Source organism: Dromiciops gliroides, chromosome X (assembly GCF_019393635.1).
Source record: "Dromiciops gliroides isolate mDroGli1 chromosome X, mDroGli1.pri, whole genome shotgun sequence".
Lineage (NCBI taxonomy): Eukaryota > Metazoa > Chordata > Mammalia > Microbiotheria > Microbiotheriidae > Dromiciops > Dromiciops gliroides.
This window is the reverse complement of record NC_057867.1, coordinates 81119930-81134752: the sequence shown is the minus strand read 5'-3', so window position 1 is coordinate 81134752 and position 14823 is coordinate 81119930. Positions and strand designations below refer to the sequence as shown.

The following is a 14823-nucleotide window of genomic DNA, read 5'->3' as shown; positions in this document are numbered from 1 at the left end:
ACACCTGGTCTCTCATGTCTGCTTGGTTTGCCCCTCCCTGTAAAAGGGGGCCCTTAGATCAGGATGGCAGGAAATCCACTTTGTCAGCCAGCCACCAAGGACTACTACCCACCCATGGGCAAGTGCCTTATCACAAACTTCTCCCTATGATTCACAATACTGGCTGGTCTGGGCTCCTTCTTCAGTATCTCCTTTTCTTTTGTTTTTGGTGCTGTTGTTTTTCCTTTTAGAGGTTTTTCCTTTTTGCTCTGATTCTTCTCTTATAACATGATTAATGCAGAAATATGTTTAATTATATATATATATCAGATTACCTGCTGTCTAGGGGAGGGGTGGAGGGAGGCGAGGGAAGGAGAAAAATTTGAAATTGGAAATCTTATAAAAACAAATGTTGAAAACTATCTCTACATGTAACTGGAAAATAATTAAATACTTTTATTTTTTCAAAAAAAACTATTACAAAAACAAGCACAACTGCCTACTATGTATCAGACAGTGTGACAACTGATGGGAGTATAAGGAAAGGTGAAAAAACCAAAACCATTCCTGCCTTCGGGGAGCTCTCAATCTAAATAAGGGAGATAACATGTCTGTTAATGACTACAAATAAGACAAATAAGAGAGTAATTTGGAGATGGTTTTTTGGGGGGAGGAGGTACTAGCTATGGGGAGCCAGAAAATTAGAGTGGAGGATATTTTAAGCCTGTAGACTGGAAATTTCTTACCCAAGGTCCCAAAAGTAGAGATGGCAGTCTGTGCATGGGGGGACATAGGTATATTTGCCAATAATTATGGCTAACATTCATAAAGCACTTGAATAAGGCTTATTTCTTAAAGTAGTAAACATTTTTATTTATTGTTTGGGGTTCAAATTTTTATCCCTCCTTCCCTCCCTCCACTCCTCCTTGCCTGAGGTGGTAAGCAATCAGCTATAGGTTACATATGTACAATTATGGAAAACATTACCATATTAGTAATTTCATATATGAATAAAAAATGAAAGAAAGTGAAAAATAGCATGCTTCAGTCTGTGTTCCATCAATATCAGTTCTTTCTCTGGAGGAGGATAGTATGTTTCATCAATAACCCTTTGGGATTTTCTTGGATCATTGTATTGTTGAGAATAGTTAAGTCTTTCATCGTTCTTCATCAAACAATATTGGCGTGTCTGTGTACAATGTTCTCTTGGTTCTGCTCACTTCACCATACGTCAGTTCATGTCTGTCTTTCTGGGTTTTTCTGAAATCATCCTGCTTGTCATTTCATAGGTCACAGTAATATTCCATCACCATGATATACCACAGCTTGTTTAGCCATTCCCCAACTGATGGGCGTTCCTTTGATTTCCAATTGAATAAGGCTAGTTGAGTTCTTTATATAACCTCATTTAAATCAAACAGCAGAGGAGGAGGTAACAACAATATTATCCCCATTTTACAGATGAGAAAACGAAGGCTGAGGTCAGTGAAGGGAATCCTCATGTCCAGAAAGGCTGAGCCAGGGCACACCCACCACCCAAGTTCTAGTAAGTACTCAGCACTACAGAGAGAATGAAGGGGGAGACAGTGAAAGAACTGGATTTAGAATCACGGGACCTGACTTTGAAACTTGCCTGCTAGTTTTACCACCTGTGATCTTGGGGAAGTCCCTTGCCCTCTCTGTGCCTTGGTTTCCTCATCTGTAAAATAGGTCAATCTTGAAATTAATGAAAAGCCAATCCATAAGACAAAATTAAGATCTTTAATCAGGGCCAAGGAGTTACACCTGATGGTACCCCATAGCAAGTGCTAGGAGTACCCAAAGAGTGGGACTGGGAACACAGTTTATATAGAATACTATGACAGAGTAACTGAAGGGTTTACCTTTAGGAGGGGAGAGTTTGAGATTTACAAAATAACGAGAAGCCAGAATGGTAATTCTGGGTCAGCAACAGGCAATTCACTGGCTTGGGAATAGAGACCAGGGCAGGATCAATCAGTTCTCAGTCAAATGTGGTTGTCATTTCATCCTCTTGGCCAAGAGGAAGTCTGGAATTCTGATGATAACTGAAAAGATGTGACAAGGGTCCAATGTTTCACGGGAACAAGAGTTATCCTGCTAAACGTTTGATTTATAAAGGGGGTTGGTTTTTTTTACATATTTATCCATTTGGAAAAATAATTTGCTAATGGGAATAGATAATAGGGAAAGACTAACAAGTAGGGTACATGGACATAGGTTGCAAAGTTCTAAATTAATATAAGCTGGGACATGGTACACAAGATTCTCAGGCCACATCCCGTGTCTTAGGAAAGGGGTCTACCCCTGCTGTTGTCTGCTTCTTTTCCCAGGTTAGATGGAGTTTGGTATCACTGGTAGTGGGCTGGGCTGTCCATTGGGGGATTGGAGCCTTCTTCAGATGTCATAGGTTCATCCAGCTGTCAGTTCCCTTTAGTGCTGCAGCAGGAGGTTGGTCACCAGGACTCGGTAGGGCCTTTTCTTTGGGTTCCAACTGCAAGGGAGACTGATTCAGGATTGAGTCCCTAGAAAATAACTGAGAAACGAGAGTTAAGGCCTCAAAAAGTTCTGAGTGAATCCCAGCAGTAGGACAGAAGGAAAACCTTGGTGGTGAGGGAGTCACTGTGGGGGGCGGGGGGGAAGGAGGGGCATAAGATGCCCACTGAGGATTTCAAACCATAAAAGAGAATATTTCCCAAAAGGGGTCACCCTATCTTTCAGAAGACCTAGGACTTTTGGCCATGGCAGACCCCAATCATCCATACATTTGCTAACTGATTCTTAATTCCATTGATAAGTTCTACCAGACTAGAGGATTGGGGGTCTGCTGCAGGGGCTTGCTTGCAAAAAAAAAAAAAGCCACCACCCACCAGGGAAGACATGCAGACCATGACAAATACAAACATAACTAGAGGAGGGGAGGAATGAAATAGAATCATTCTGCCAAACTATAAAGGTGGAATTTCTCTGGTGGAAGTCTTAGGGGCTTGTTAACATAATATTTGGGGAAGATTTCACATTGTAGATAAACGTCAAATGCAGTTGGTCTCATTTTACCCCACCAATATTTTCAGCCCAAACTAAGCAGCCTGTCAGGGGTCCAGTGCCTAAAGAGTACAGGTATTCCATCACAAGTAGACACAGAGAGTCAGGGAGGACTGGGCATCCATTTGGCCCATGCCAGAACCCATGGTTTTTCTCCTTTTTGCACCCTTCTCATCTTACCATGTCTTGGGATGGGACAAGACATGGCCTCTTAGACAACAGTAGGCTCTGCTGGGGTGAATGTTAATTTGAGAGCATGCCCAGCAGATGTAAAGGAAGACAGACCTATAGGGATTGGGGGCTTCTGAGCAGTTTACTTGGGATGCAGGTCAGCAAGGACATTACCCCAGGCATAGGGATAGTATTCATAGCAGTGTCCTGGAACTTTAATAGCAGTCACTGCTGCTGGCAACAAGAGGGATTTTTAATGGGAGTTCCAGAGGAAGTCAGGAACCCTTGACATTTTCACAACATCCTGAAATCATGTGCCACCCCAAAAGCATACCTTCTATCCATGTAAATGTCCACTCATTTCCCTTTCGGTAATTCACAAGATGGTATCAGAGCTTCAAGTTCAGCTTGCTGAGCTGAAGAGGCCTTCTCAGTGGTGGTGAAAACATACCCACAAGTTAATTTACCAGAATCATTTGGAGGCAAGAAACATCAGTGTACCAGGAATAATAGGACCTAAGAGCCACCATTTCATTAACACCATTGACCAGACTGAGGAATAGCCATAGAATAGGCAGTGAAGAAAAAAAAACTCATTCTTGCAGATAACATGATGATATGCTTACTGAAAACCTAGAGAATCCACTAAAAAAGTTGCTGAAATAATTAAGAAATTCAGCAAAGTTGCAGATGTAAAATAAACTCAGATAAATCATCAGCATTGCTCTACACTCCCAACAAAGTCCAGCAGGAAGAGACAGAAAGAGAAATTCCATTTGAAATAACCACAGACAATAGAAAATACTTGGGAGGCTACCTGCTAAGACAAAACTTAGGAATTATATGAACACAACTACAAAACATTTTTCATAGAAATAAAGTTAAATATAAACAAGTAGAAAAATATTAACTGCTCCTGGGGAAGCCAGGCCAGCATAATACAATGACAATTCTACACAAATTGATTTATTAATTAAATATTATTAAATTTTTATTCAGTGCCAGACCAATTAAATTTAAAAAGAAACTTTAAAGCGCTCAGAAAAAAAAACTAAAAACATTCATCTGGAAGAACAAAAGGTGAAGAATAGCAAGGGAATCAATGAGAAAAAAAGTGAAGGAAGGTGACTTACCACTACCAGATCTCTCACCCAAAACGTTGGTACTGGTGAAGAAAGAGTGTGGAGGATGAGTGGAATAGATGAGGAACACAATAGATAGCACTAAATGATCACTCTGATCTTGTCTTTGACCAACCAAAACAGTCAAGATATGGGGACAAGAAATCAGTATCTGCCAATTGTTGGTAAAACTGGAAAACCGCTTGGGAGAAATTAGGCACAGATACACATCTGACTCTGTATAGTGAAATTAGTTCTAAATCGGTACCTGATTTAATCATAAAGGGTGATGAATTAGGGAAGCATGGAATGATTTACCTGTCACATGTTATGGTGACTATATGGACCACCTTTTTATCCAAAAGGATGTTATGAAACTCTGGATTAATAAGATCAAAATGCCCTCCATCTGAACTCCAACTTGAACCTAGCTAGCTAGCAGATAAGTTCCCATCTACTGGCTTCTTTCCCCAGGATAGTAAGTCCCTATCTTGTAAAAACATCTGGGCATCCTTGTTCTTACCAAACACTTTTTGGAATCATATAATCTTATCATAGGGTTTTCTTTTTTTTGTGGGGTAGTGAGGGTTAAGTGACACAGTTAGTAAGTATCAAGTGTCTGAGGCTGGATTTGAACTCAGGTCCTCCTGAATCCAGAACTGGTGCTTTACCCACTGCACCACCTAGCTGCCCTATCATAGGATTTTCTTTAAGTCAAACTATCAAATTGTTAAACTGATTTCTATTTTATACATTCTTCTTATAGTTTTGCTTTTAAGTTGAATCGTTTCATACTGATGAAACTGATACCACCTTGTTTATATATACCTTCCCCAAAAAAGGCATCTTCAAACTCCTTCTTCGGAAGAAGTCTCCACATGATTCATGCTGATTGTTTTTCAGACAAATAAACTATTACTTTGTTTATCTTGTATGTGTCTAATCAGGTTTTTTTTCATAGGAGGCCAGATACTAAAAAAAAAAACCAAAAACTGATGACACAGATTTTTGGAAAAGGGAAGAATTTGTGACCAAACAAGAGATAGAGAAGAATGAGATGCAAACTGAAGAATTGTTTACATCAAGTTTAAAAGGTTTTGCACAAAAAACACAAGGCAGAGAAAATTAGAAATAAAGCAGAAAGGTGGAGAAAATTATATAGTGCATAATACATTCTTACATAACGTGAATTGGTTCCCTGAGGTAAAGAAGGAAGTAAGGGTTGGATCCAGGAAGGGGATCCTGTGGCCATGAAGGGAGGGGGCTGGCATATGGTTTAAGGACACATGAGGGACAGAGAAAAAAAGATCTGGAGAAATCCAGAAACCCATGAGTGCCAGGACCAGTCACTTGGGGGCCTGGATATAACTGACAGGAAGAACAGATAAGTGGGGCCAGAGATGGATACAGAGAGGTGAAGGTGGGTGCCTGGGGAGGTCAGCAATAGGCATGCAGTAACTGAGCACAGCTGGATGGAAGAGAGACCCTTGGGGCTGGACATGCTGGTGGGTGGAGCTGGGCAAGTCTCTCTCAGCACTGGAGGTCTCAAGCCAAGTCCTGATCCAACGGTGGTGGTGGTGGTGGTCTCTCTGCTTCTCTCTTCTGCTTTTCTTGGAGACACTCTCTCTCTCTCTCTCTCTCTCTCTCTCTCTCTCTCTCTCTCTCTCTCTCTCCTTTTCTCTCCCTGGCTTTTTATCCTTTCCCTCCATCAATGTTTTGCTTCTGAACTCTGCCATTTTTATCTGCCCCCCCGAGTTCTGACTCCCCTTTCTCTTACCCCTTTACTCTCCCCTACTTCCCTAGCTGGTAAGAGAGACTTGTATTGCCAATTGAGTATGTATATGTATTTTTCCTTTCTGAAACACTTTACATGTGACTGAGGTTCAAATGTTGCCCAACCCACCCTCCATTTTTCCTTCCATTGTAAAAGTTCTTCCTGGGGCATCTCTTTTACTTAAGACAATTCTCCCCCCCACCCCCAATCTTTCTCTCTCTTTCCCCTTCTCCCACTGCATCCCTCTTTCTCACCTATCCATTTTGATCATCTCAACCTAATCAACTCCCTCCCAGACCCTTCTGCTCTGTAGAGCCATTCTAACTTCCTAATAATAATGAAATTCTGAAAAATGCATAAATTATTTTCCCTTATAGAAGGCTACACAAGTTAACCTTCTTGAGTCCATCATGATTTCTATTTCATGTTTACCTTTTTTGGGTCCTCTTGAGTCTTGTGTGTGATTTTCTATTCAGCTCGGGTCTTTTCATCAGGAATGTTTGAAAGTCTTCGATTTCATTAAAGATTGCGTCTTGTCTTGAAGGACTATACTCCATTGGGAGTAAGCCTGTGGTCGCCGATTTGTTTTCAGAGACAGTGTCTCCAGCCCCCGGATGTGTTGTCTACAAAATGTTTTAATACTAGATGTGTGTCAGCAGAAAGCAATTTTATAGTTACCGGCATGTTCTCAGAGACAGTGTCTCCAGCCCCAAAAGTCTTGTCTAGTGTATGTTCTACGATTAGATAGATGTATTTCCCCTGAAAGTAATTTTGTAGTAACTGTTAAGTTCTCAGAGACAGTGTCTCCTGTCACAAGTATTTTTTCCTCAGTGTTCAGAGACTAGATGTACTTCCCCAGAAAGCAAGCCTATAGTAAGTGGAATGTTCTCAGAGACAGTGTCTTTAACCCCAAATGTCTTGTCTAGTGAATGTTTTAAGATTAGATGTGATTCCCCTGAAAGTAATTTTGTAGTAACTGTTAAGTTCTCAGAGACAGTGTCTCCTGCAACAAGGATCTTTTCCTCTGAGTGCTTGGACACTCGATGCATTTCCCCAGAAAGGAAGCCTGTAGTAAGTGGAATGTTCTCAGAGATGGTATCTTCATCCACAAGTATTTTTCTTCTGAATGTTATAGTTGTCCTGACTTTGTTTTTCTTTTCTAAAAAAAAATATGATATGTCATAAGGGATGGCTCTCAGGGAGGTGGAGAGGGAGAGGTAGGTATGGAATACTGTGTTTTAAGAAAGAGAAAACATTGATAATTTTTTTAAACCAAGTCAAATCTCAAGGATATTAATGGAGGCAGGGGGAAGAGGATAAAACAGGGTTTTGAATACATGGAGAGACCACCACCATCGCTGGATCCAGGGCTAGGCTTGGGACCTCCAGTACAGGGAGAAGAGATCTTTGCTGTGCTCTGGCCACCTGCTGGAGTGCTCAGCCCCTGTGTGCCAGTCTTCTGTCCATCCATGATCAGGTATCCTATGCTTGTCACCAGGCCCCACATGTCACCTGTTCTCTCCTGTCTGGGGCTGTATCCAGGCCCAAAGTGTCTATAACTCATCCTTTGTGTTCTTTTTTTGGTCCCAGCCAGGACCCCATGTGAATGGCACTGGCCCCGCATCTTCCTCTGCATGGGAAATAGAGTGCTTAAATCATCCTGTTTTAGAAAAAGAAATTGAACAAGCTATAAATGAGCTCCCTAAGACAAAGTCCCCAGGAACAGATGGATTCAGAAATGAATTCTATGAAACAGTGAAAGAACAATTTCTTTTCCAATACTATAGAAAATTTATGGAAAAAGAGGCAAAGAAAGAATCCTACCAAATTCCTTTTATGCCACAAATATGGTACTGATACATAAACCAAAAAGAAAAAAGAAAATTCGAGAACCAATTTCCCTAATAAATATTGATGCAAATTTTTGAAGTAAAATCTTAGCATGGGAATTACAGCAATATATGTCAAAGATCATACATAAACTATGAGCAGGTAGGATTTATACCAGGGAATGCAGGGCTGCTTCGGAGTAAGAAAACCATCAGCAAAACTGACCATATCAGTAATAACAACCAAAAATATGATTTCATCAGTAGATGAAGAAAAACCTTTTTACCAAATGCAACTCCCATTCCTACAGAAAGCTTAGTAATCAATAGAACCTTTAAAAATAGGATAAGCATTATCTATCTAAAAGAGCAAGAATGATTTATAAGAAATTGATATATCCTTTACTATCTATCATGTTTTTATTTTTAAATATTTTATATATAATGAAAATGATCTATAATGTAACCATCTATAATTATCAATATTGGAGATAAACTTGAAGCCTTCCCAATAAGACCAAAGGTGGGGCCCTGGAGTCAGGAGTACTGGAGTTCAAATCCGGCCTCAGACACTTAACACTTACTAGCTGTGTGACCCTGGGCAAGTCACTTAACCCCAATTGCCTCACTAAAAAAAAATAATAAAAAATAAATTGATGTCAAAATTTGCTTTTACATGTAATTTGGAAAATAAAATTCTAAAAAAAAGAGCATGGAGGGGCAGCTAGGTGGCACAGTGGATAAAGCACCAGCCCTGGATTCAGGAGGACCTGAGTTCAAATCTGGCCTGAAACACTTGACAGGTACTAGATGTTTGATCCTGGGCAAGTCACTCAACTCTCATTGCCCCAAGGGAAAAAAAAGCATAGAATCATTTACTTGCCAGATCTGTGGAGAAAGGTAGAATTTAGGACCAAAAAAGATACAGAGAACATTACAAAATACAAAATGGATCATTTTAATTATATAAAATTTAAAAGTTTTTGTACAAACAAAACCAATGCAACCTAAATTAGAGGGAAAGCAGAAAACTGGAGAAGGGGGCAATTTAAAAGAATTTCTGATAAATGCCTCATTTCTTTTTTTTTTCCTTTTTTTTTTTTTGGTGAGGCAATTGGGGTTAAGTGACTTGCCCAGGGTCACACAGCTAGTAAGTGTTAAGTATCTGAGGTCACATTTGAACTCACGACCTCCTGAACACAAGGTTAGTGCTCTATTCACTGTGCCACCTAGCTGCCCCAAATGCCTCATTTCTTAGAAAGCATTGAGTCAAATTTAAAAGAATATGAGTCATGCTCTAATTGATAACTGGTCGAAGGATAAGAAAAGGCAGTTTTCAAACAAAGAAATCAAGGCTGTATGCATATGGAAAAATGACTAAACGAATATTGATTAGAGAAATGCATAGCAAAACAACTCGAAGATACCCCCTCAAACCTATCACATTGATGACATGTGTGACAGGGACAAGAACACATGCTGCAGAGGGTGGGAAAAACTGAGATGTTAATGCACCATTGGTGGAATTATAAATTAATCTAAGCATTATAGAGGAAATTTTGAAAATATAGCCAAAGGGCCCTAAAACAGTGCTTAGCCTTTGAGACGACAATGTATGTGAAACCATGAGGAAAAGAATGCTCCAAATCAGCAATAATAAATGAAATACAAAACAAAAGAGCCCTGAAATTTTACCTGCAACTCTGTGAAATGACGAAAAAGGACAAAGAAAGTAGATGTGCATTCACTGGGGAATGGCTAAACAAAGCAGGGGAGCATCATGGAATATTACTACTACAGTCGGAGAAATGATGTATGTGATAAAGACAAAGAAACACAGAAAGAGCTTTGAGAACGGATGGTGAGAGAAGTAAGCAGAGGCGAGAAAAGAGTAGACATGGTAAGCACAACAACTGAAAGGAAAGAGGGACGCACCAAAAATTAGAAGTACGTGGAACAAAATGTTAAAGATTAATTAGGAATCAAAACAAGATATGACACCATCAACTTAGCCCTTCCTGGAGGGAAGACGTCCGCAGCTGGTACAGTGCTCATGTTTTCCAAATGTGTCCATTACTCAGGCCGACTTTTTTCTTCTTCCCTACAACAAAAGAAATACTCTTTGTCACATTGGGGTGGCTCTGAGAGGAAGGGAGATACATGGGATACCTCAGTGATGCAAGAAAACATCAAAAACATTTTTAAATAGGTCAAAAAATCTCAAGGATAGAAATGGAAGGAGGAGGGGGCAGCTGGGTGGCACAGTGGATAAAGCACTGGCCCTGGATTCAGGAATACTTGAGTTCAAATCCAGCCTCAGACACTTGACACTTACTAGCTGTGTGACCCTGGGCAAGTTACTTAACCCCAACTGCCCCGCAAAAAAAAAAAGGGCAGCTGGATGGCGCAGTGGATAGAGCACTGGCCCTGGAGTCAGGAGGACCTGAGTTCAAATCCGGCCTCAGACACTTAACACTTACTAGCTGTGTGACCCTGGGCAAGTCACTTAACCCCAACTGCCTCACTAAGATAAAAAAAAAGAAAAAAAGAAAGAAAAAAAAGAAATGGAAGGAGGAAAGAAAGGGGTCTGGGTTGATGTTAATCAGCAGCAGCTCTCAAATCATACCACAAGTCAGTGATTAAGAAACCAACTGCTACTTCTTTAAGATGAGGAATACTGTAAACAGAAGCAAACACTGTCTTGACTAAATCCAAAGAAAGCAGTTGGGGGACAGAGAGAACAGGGGAGGACCCACTATGTGATAAAAAACAGAAAGGATAAATCAAAAGCAGTTTGGGAGATATCTGAGACGAGATCAACACCTCCCACCACATATCAAATTCAACTACAGAGAGATACAGGAATTTGATCTAAAGGTGGAATCATGAGCCAATTGGAGGAGGAAATAGCTTTCCCCCACCTGTGGACAGGGAAGAGGTCGGGACAGGGGGGAATCACAGAAGATGGACAATTCTGCTTCTAAAAATCTGAGATGTTCTGACAGAAATAAATCGAATGTAGTGAAATTAGAGGGGTAAGAGTTAAGTGAGGAAAACCATCTTTTTGCTTATGCAAGCTGTAAGGAACAGATTTAAATTTCAAACACCAAGGAGCCATTCTCCAAGAGGTCAAAGGATACAAACAAGAAGCTTTCAAAGGAAGAAATCCAAGCTATCAATAAACATATGACCAAATGCTCCAAACCCCTCCTCATTAGAGACCCGCAAATCAAAACAACTCTGCTCTTTCAGGCTGTAAATCCTAGAGATCCGCAGGTTCACAGACGGTCCCCTCTTTCTGCCTGATAATAATGTACAGGGAAATGTTCCCTTCACCAAGTGCTGGTTGAAACCAGAACAAAACTAAATATAACATTAAGTTCCACGTGGTCAAACAGAAGAGATGATGGGGAGAAGGGGAGGGAAAGAGTTCATCAACTGTGTCCTCTCTTCCCAAGTCCAAGGTCAAGCAGGTGCAGGCCTGGAGGGAGAGAGGAAGGAAGAGAGAAAGCCAGCCTTCACTGCAGATGGGGAGGGAGTGTCCCCAAAGGCTTTACCCAGCTGGCCTCCACCCCACCCCATTAGCCTCCAAGCCCTGAGCCCTCAAGGCAAAGGACTAAGAAGGGAGGTGGCCCAAGGGAAACTGGAAGTCTGGGCAACCCTGGAGAAGCAAGCATACACAGGTAGAAATAGATGTATATACACACACATACATACTTACACCCCCCACCTACAAACACACACACACACACACACACACACACACACACACATACATGCGAGCGCTCTTGATCCCACTGACTCAGGCAGCACAAGCATAAACAATGGTATCAATAGCACCCCCAACACAACACCCACATGCCCCAATGCACTGAGACAAGGTTACAGTGCCAGGAAAGTTCTAGAAAAGTTGGGAGGCAGGGTTGTCTAAGAGAAGATTAAGGAGGGGAAAGGTAGGGGGGAAAAGAGGAGGGCTAGTGGCAGGAGACGATGGGGAAGGATGGCAGGGACAGCAGAAAGGGCAGGGGCAGCAGGAGGGGCAGGGCCAAGGCCAGTAGAACAAAGAGAGAAAGATCTTACCGCCCATACCCCAAATCATGCACATGCAGGATCCTTGGGAATTGGGGGCTGGTAAAGAGGGGAGGAGAAGACAGTGAAGGGCAGAGAGACCTCTAGGGGCCCAAGGCCCCCCGCCCAGGCTCCAGAGAACAGGGGACCCAAACCACCTCTTTGTCCAAAGACACAAAGGACTGATACGCAGAGAGGATCAGGAGACAGTGACATCACAGGAGGGGCGGGGTAGTGGTGGTGCTGGCCAATGGGAGACAGCAGAGCCTGGACCACTGAGGGAGCAGGGCTGGCCTCCTCCCTGAGCAGAGGGACAAAGGATGTCTGAAGGACATAGGGAGGGGAGGAAGTTCTATGACATCATTCCAGAGGAATGGAGAGTACCAACCCCCCTTCTGCCCTTTCTTTGTTCTGAGAAATCTTTGTCTCAGCTTTTACCTTTTGCCAAACCAATATTCAAGAACTGACACAACAACTTAGTTATCATGAGATTTCAAGAGATAAAAACCATCACGTCTTCACCGAAGACAATGGAATGCTCTATCAGTAAGACCCCTAATCTCTAGTCATAGACACACATGCATGCAACAGAGGAAGCCATGATGATGGAGAGAATGGGGAGGGGAAGAGGTACAGCACTATCTCCTCTCTTCCTAAATCCAAGGTCAAGCAGGTGCAGGACATGAGGGGGAAGGAAGGAAGGAAGGAAGGAAGGAAGGAAGGAAGGAAGGAAGGAAGGAAGGAAGGAAGGAAGGAAGGAAGGAAGGAAGGAAGGAAGGAAGGAAGGAAGGAAGGAAGGAAGGAAGGAAGGAAGGAAGGAAGGAAGGAAGGAAGGAAGGAAATAGGAAGAAAAGAAGCCATTCTACACTTGAAGAGGGGAGGGTGCATCCCCAAAGGCTTTACCCAGCTGGCCAACACCCCACCCCATTACCTCCCAAGGACTGAGTCCTCAAGACAAAGACCTGGGCAGGAAGGTAGCCCTAGGCAAACAGGAAGTCTGGACAACCCTGGAGAAGCAGGCACACACAGGTACACACATGTATAGATACACACATACACCCCCGACCTAAACATACAAGATCCCACTTACACACCTAGGACAAGCATAAACAATGGTATCAATACTCCTGCAACACACCATCCACATCCCCCAGGGCACTGAGACAAGGTGATGGGGGCAGGAAGGTTCTGGAGAACTTTGGAGGGGAGGGCATCTAAGAGAAGAATAAGGAGGGGACAGGTAGGGGAAATAAGAAGAGAGGAAGGGGCAGTAGGGCAGGGGCAGAAGGAGAGGGAGAGCTTACCTCACACAACCATGATCAAGCACATGCAGCACCCTTGGGCACTGGTCAGGGAGGCGGGTTGGAGGTAAAGGAGGGCTGGGGAGCACAGGACAAAGCACAGGCAGACCTGCAGCCTTCCAGGGCCCCATGCCCAGCCTCCATGGAACTGGGGACCCAAACCTCCTTCTCCTCCTCCAAAGACACAAAGGACTGATGCTGGGGGAGGACCAGAATAAATGCGGTGGTGCTGCCTGACCTCAGCCAATGGGAGACAGGAGAGGCGGGACCACTGAGCGAGCAGGGATGATCTCATCCTAGAGCAGAGGGAGGAAGGATGCAGGAGGGAGGGAGCTCCGGGAGGGGGCTCTGTGACATCCTTCCAGAGGAGTGCGGAGCCCACCCTTCTGCCCTTTCTTTGTTCTGAGAAAGCCTGATCCCAGCTTTTACCAAATGAGTTTTGAAGACTTGACACAACAGCTTAGTTAACATGAGATATCAACAGATAAAAAACCATCACTTCAGCACCAAAGATAGTGGATAGCTCTTCCAGGTATCCTCTCTGTAAACCCCCTAATCTAGTCCTAGTCATACATGCATGCCTCAGAGGAAGCCCAAGGGCACATGGCAGCACAACCACCCTGTGACTCTTCAAACACATGATGGATGCCACAGGCTGATGCACACAGACCCACACTGGTCATCTGCCACCCCCACCAAGCTGTGTGAGTCCAAAGTAAACATGCTGTTGTTAAATTCAGTGACTTGAGAGTGCTCCACCTCATGCCAACAGTGATTTTGAACTGAGCATAATTGGCCATTGGGATGAGAGTCAAAGGCCTCATGACTCACACTGAGGGTGAAGGAAGCACCAAGCCCAGAATTCCCTGGTTGGTGTTGACTGCCACAGTAATAAGACCAAAAGTTAGGTCAGCCCATTCAGCAGCCAGAGACAGAGTTCTTAGCCTCCAGGGACTGCAATGAGCACCTCAGGTCATCTAATGGTACTGGTGGCTCTGCATGTGAAGGGATCTCTCTCGATGGGAATGGGGATGGATGGGCTACAGCCAAGGCCAAACCCTATGGTCTCATACCCAGAGGCTCAACTACCTGCTGAGACTGGAGCCCTGAGATGGGAGAAGAGAAGACATAGTGTAGAGATTGGGGAATTCCTGCCCACTTGGGCTCCTCGTGCCAGGCAGAGCTCCCACCCAATGGAAGTGGTCCTCAAGCTGTCCTCATCAGCCAGAATGGTAATCTCCCATTACAGGGAATATGTTTGCCTCAATAAGCATCTGCAGCTACATCTCCCAGGTACTCCCAGGACATGTGCCCAACCTCCCAGAAGTCATGGCAGTAACAGATCAATGCCACCCTGGGAAGGCCAGGGAACTCTTGGGCCCTGTTCTTGGGAGTTGAGTCTCCAGGACAAATTGCCTGATAAGAAAAGGCTGTTTCTAAAAATAGTTCTGGCTGATCTTCTCCAGTCCTTCCTTTTTCTGTTTCCAGTTCAGAGATGTCTTGGTCTCAGTCTTTCT

At 43.1% G+C, this 14823-nt stretch overlaps 1 long non-coding RNA gene across 1 annotated transcript in view; it reads right to left on the bottom strand.

Annotated features, from left to right (window-relative positions):
• Window positions 1-7160: 7160 nt before the first annotated feature.
• LOC122733804 overlaps window positions 7161-14823 on the bottom strand; it is a 39529-nt gene continuing 31866 nt past the window's right edge. Inside the window, exon 4 of the long non-coding RNA XR_006353971.1 lies at window positions 7161-7267. This is a non-coding gene — a long non-coding RNA (uncharacterized LOC122733804). The remainder of the gene's footprint in view (window positions 7268-14823) is intronic.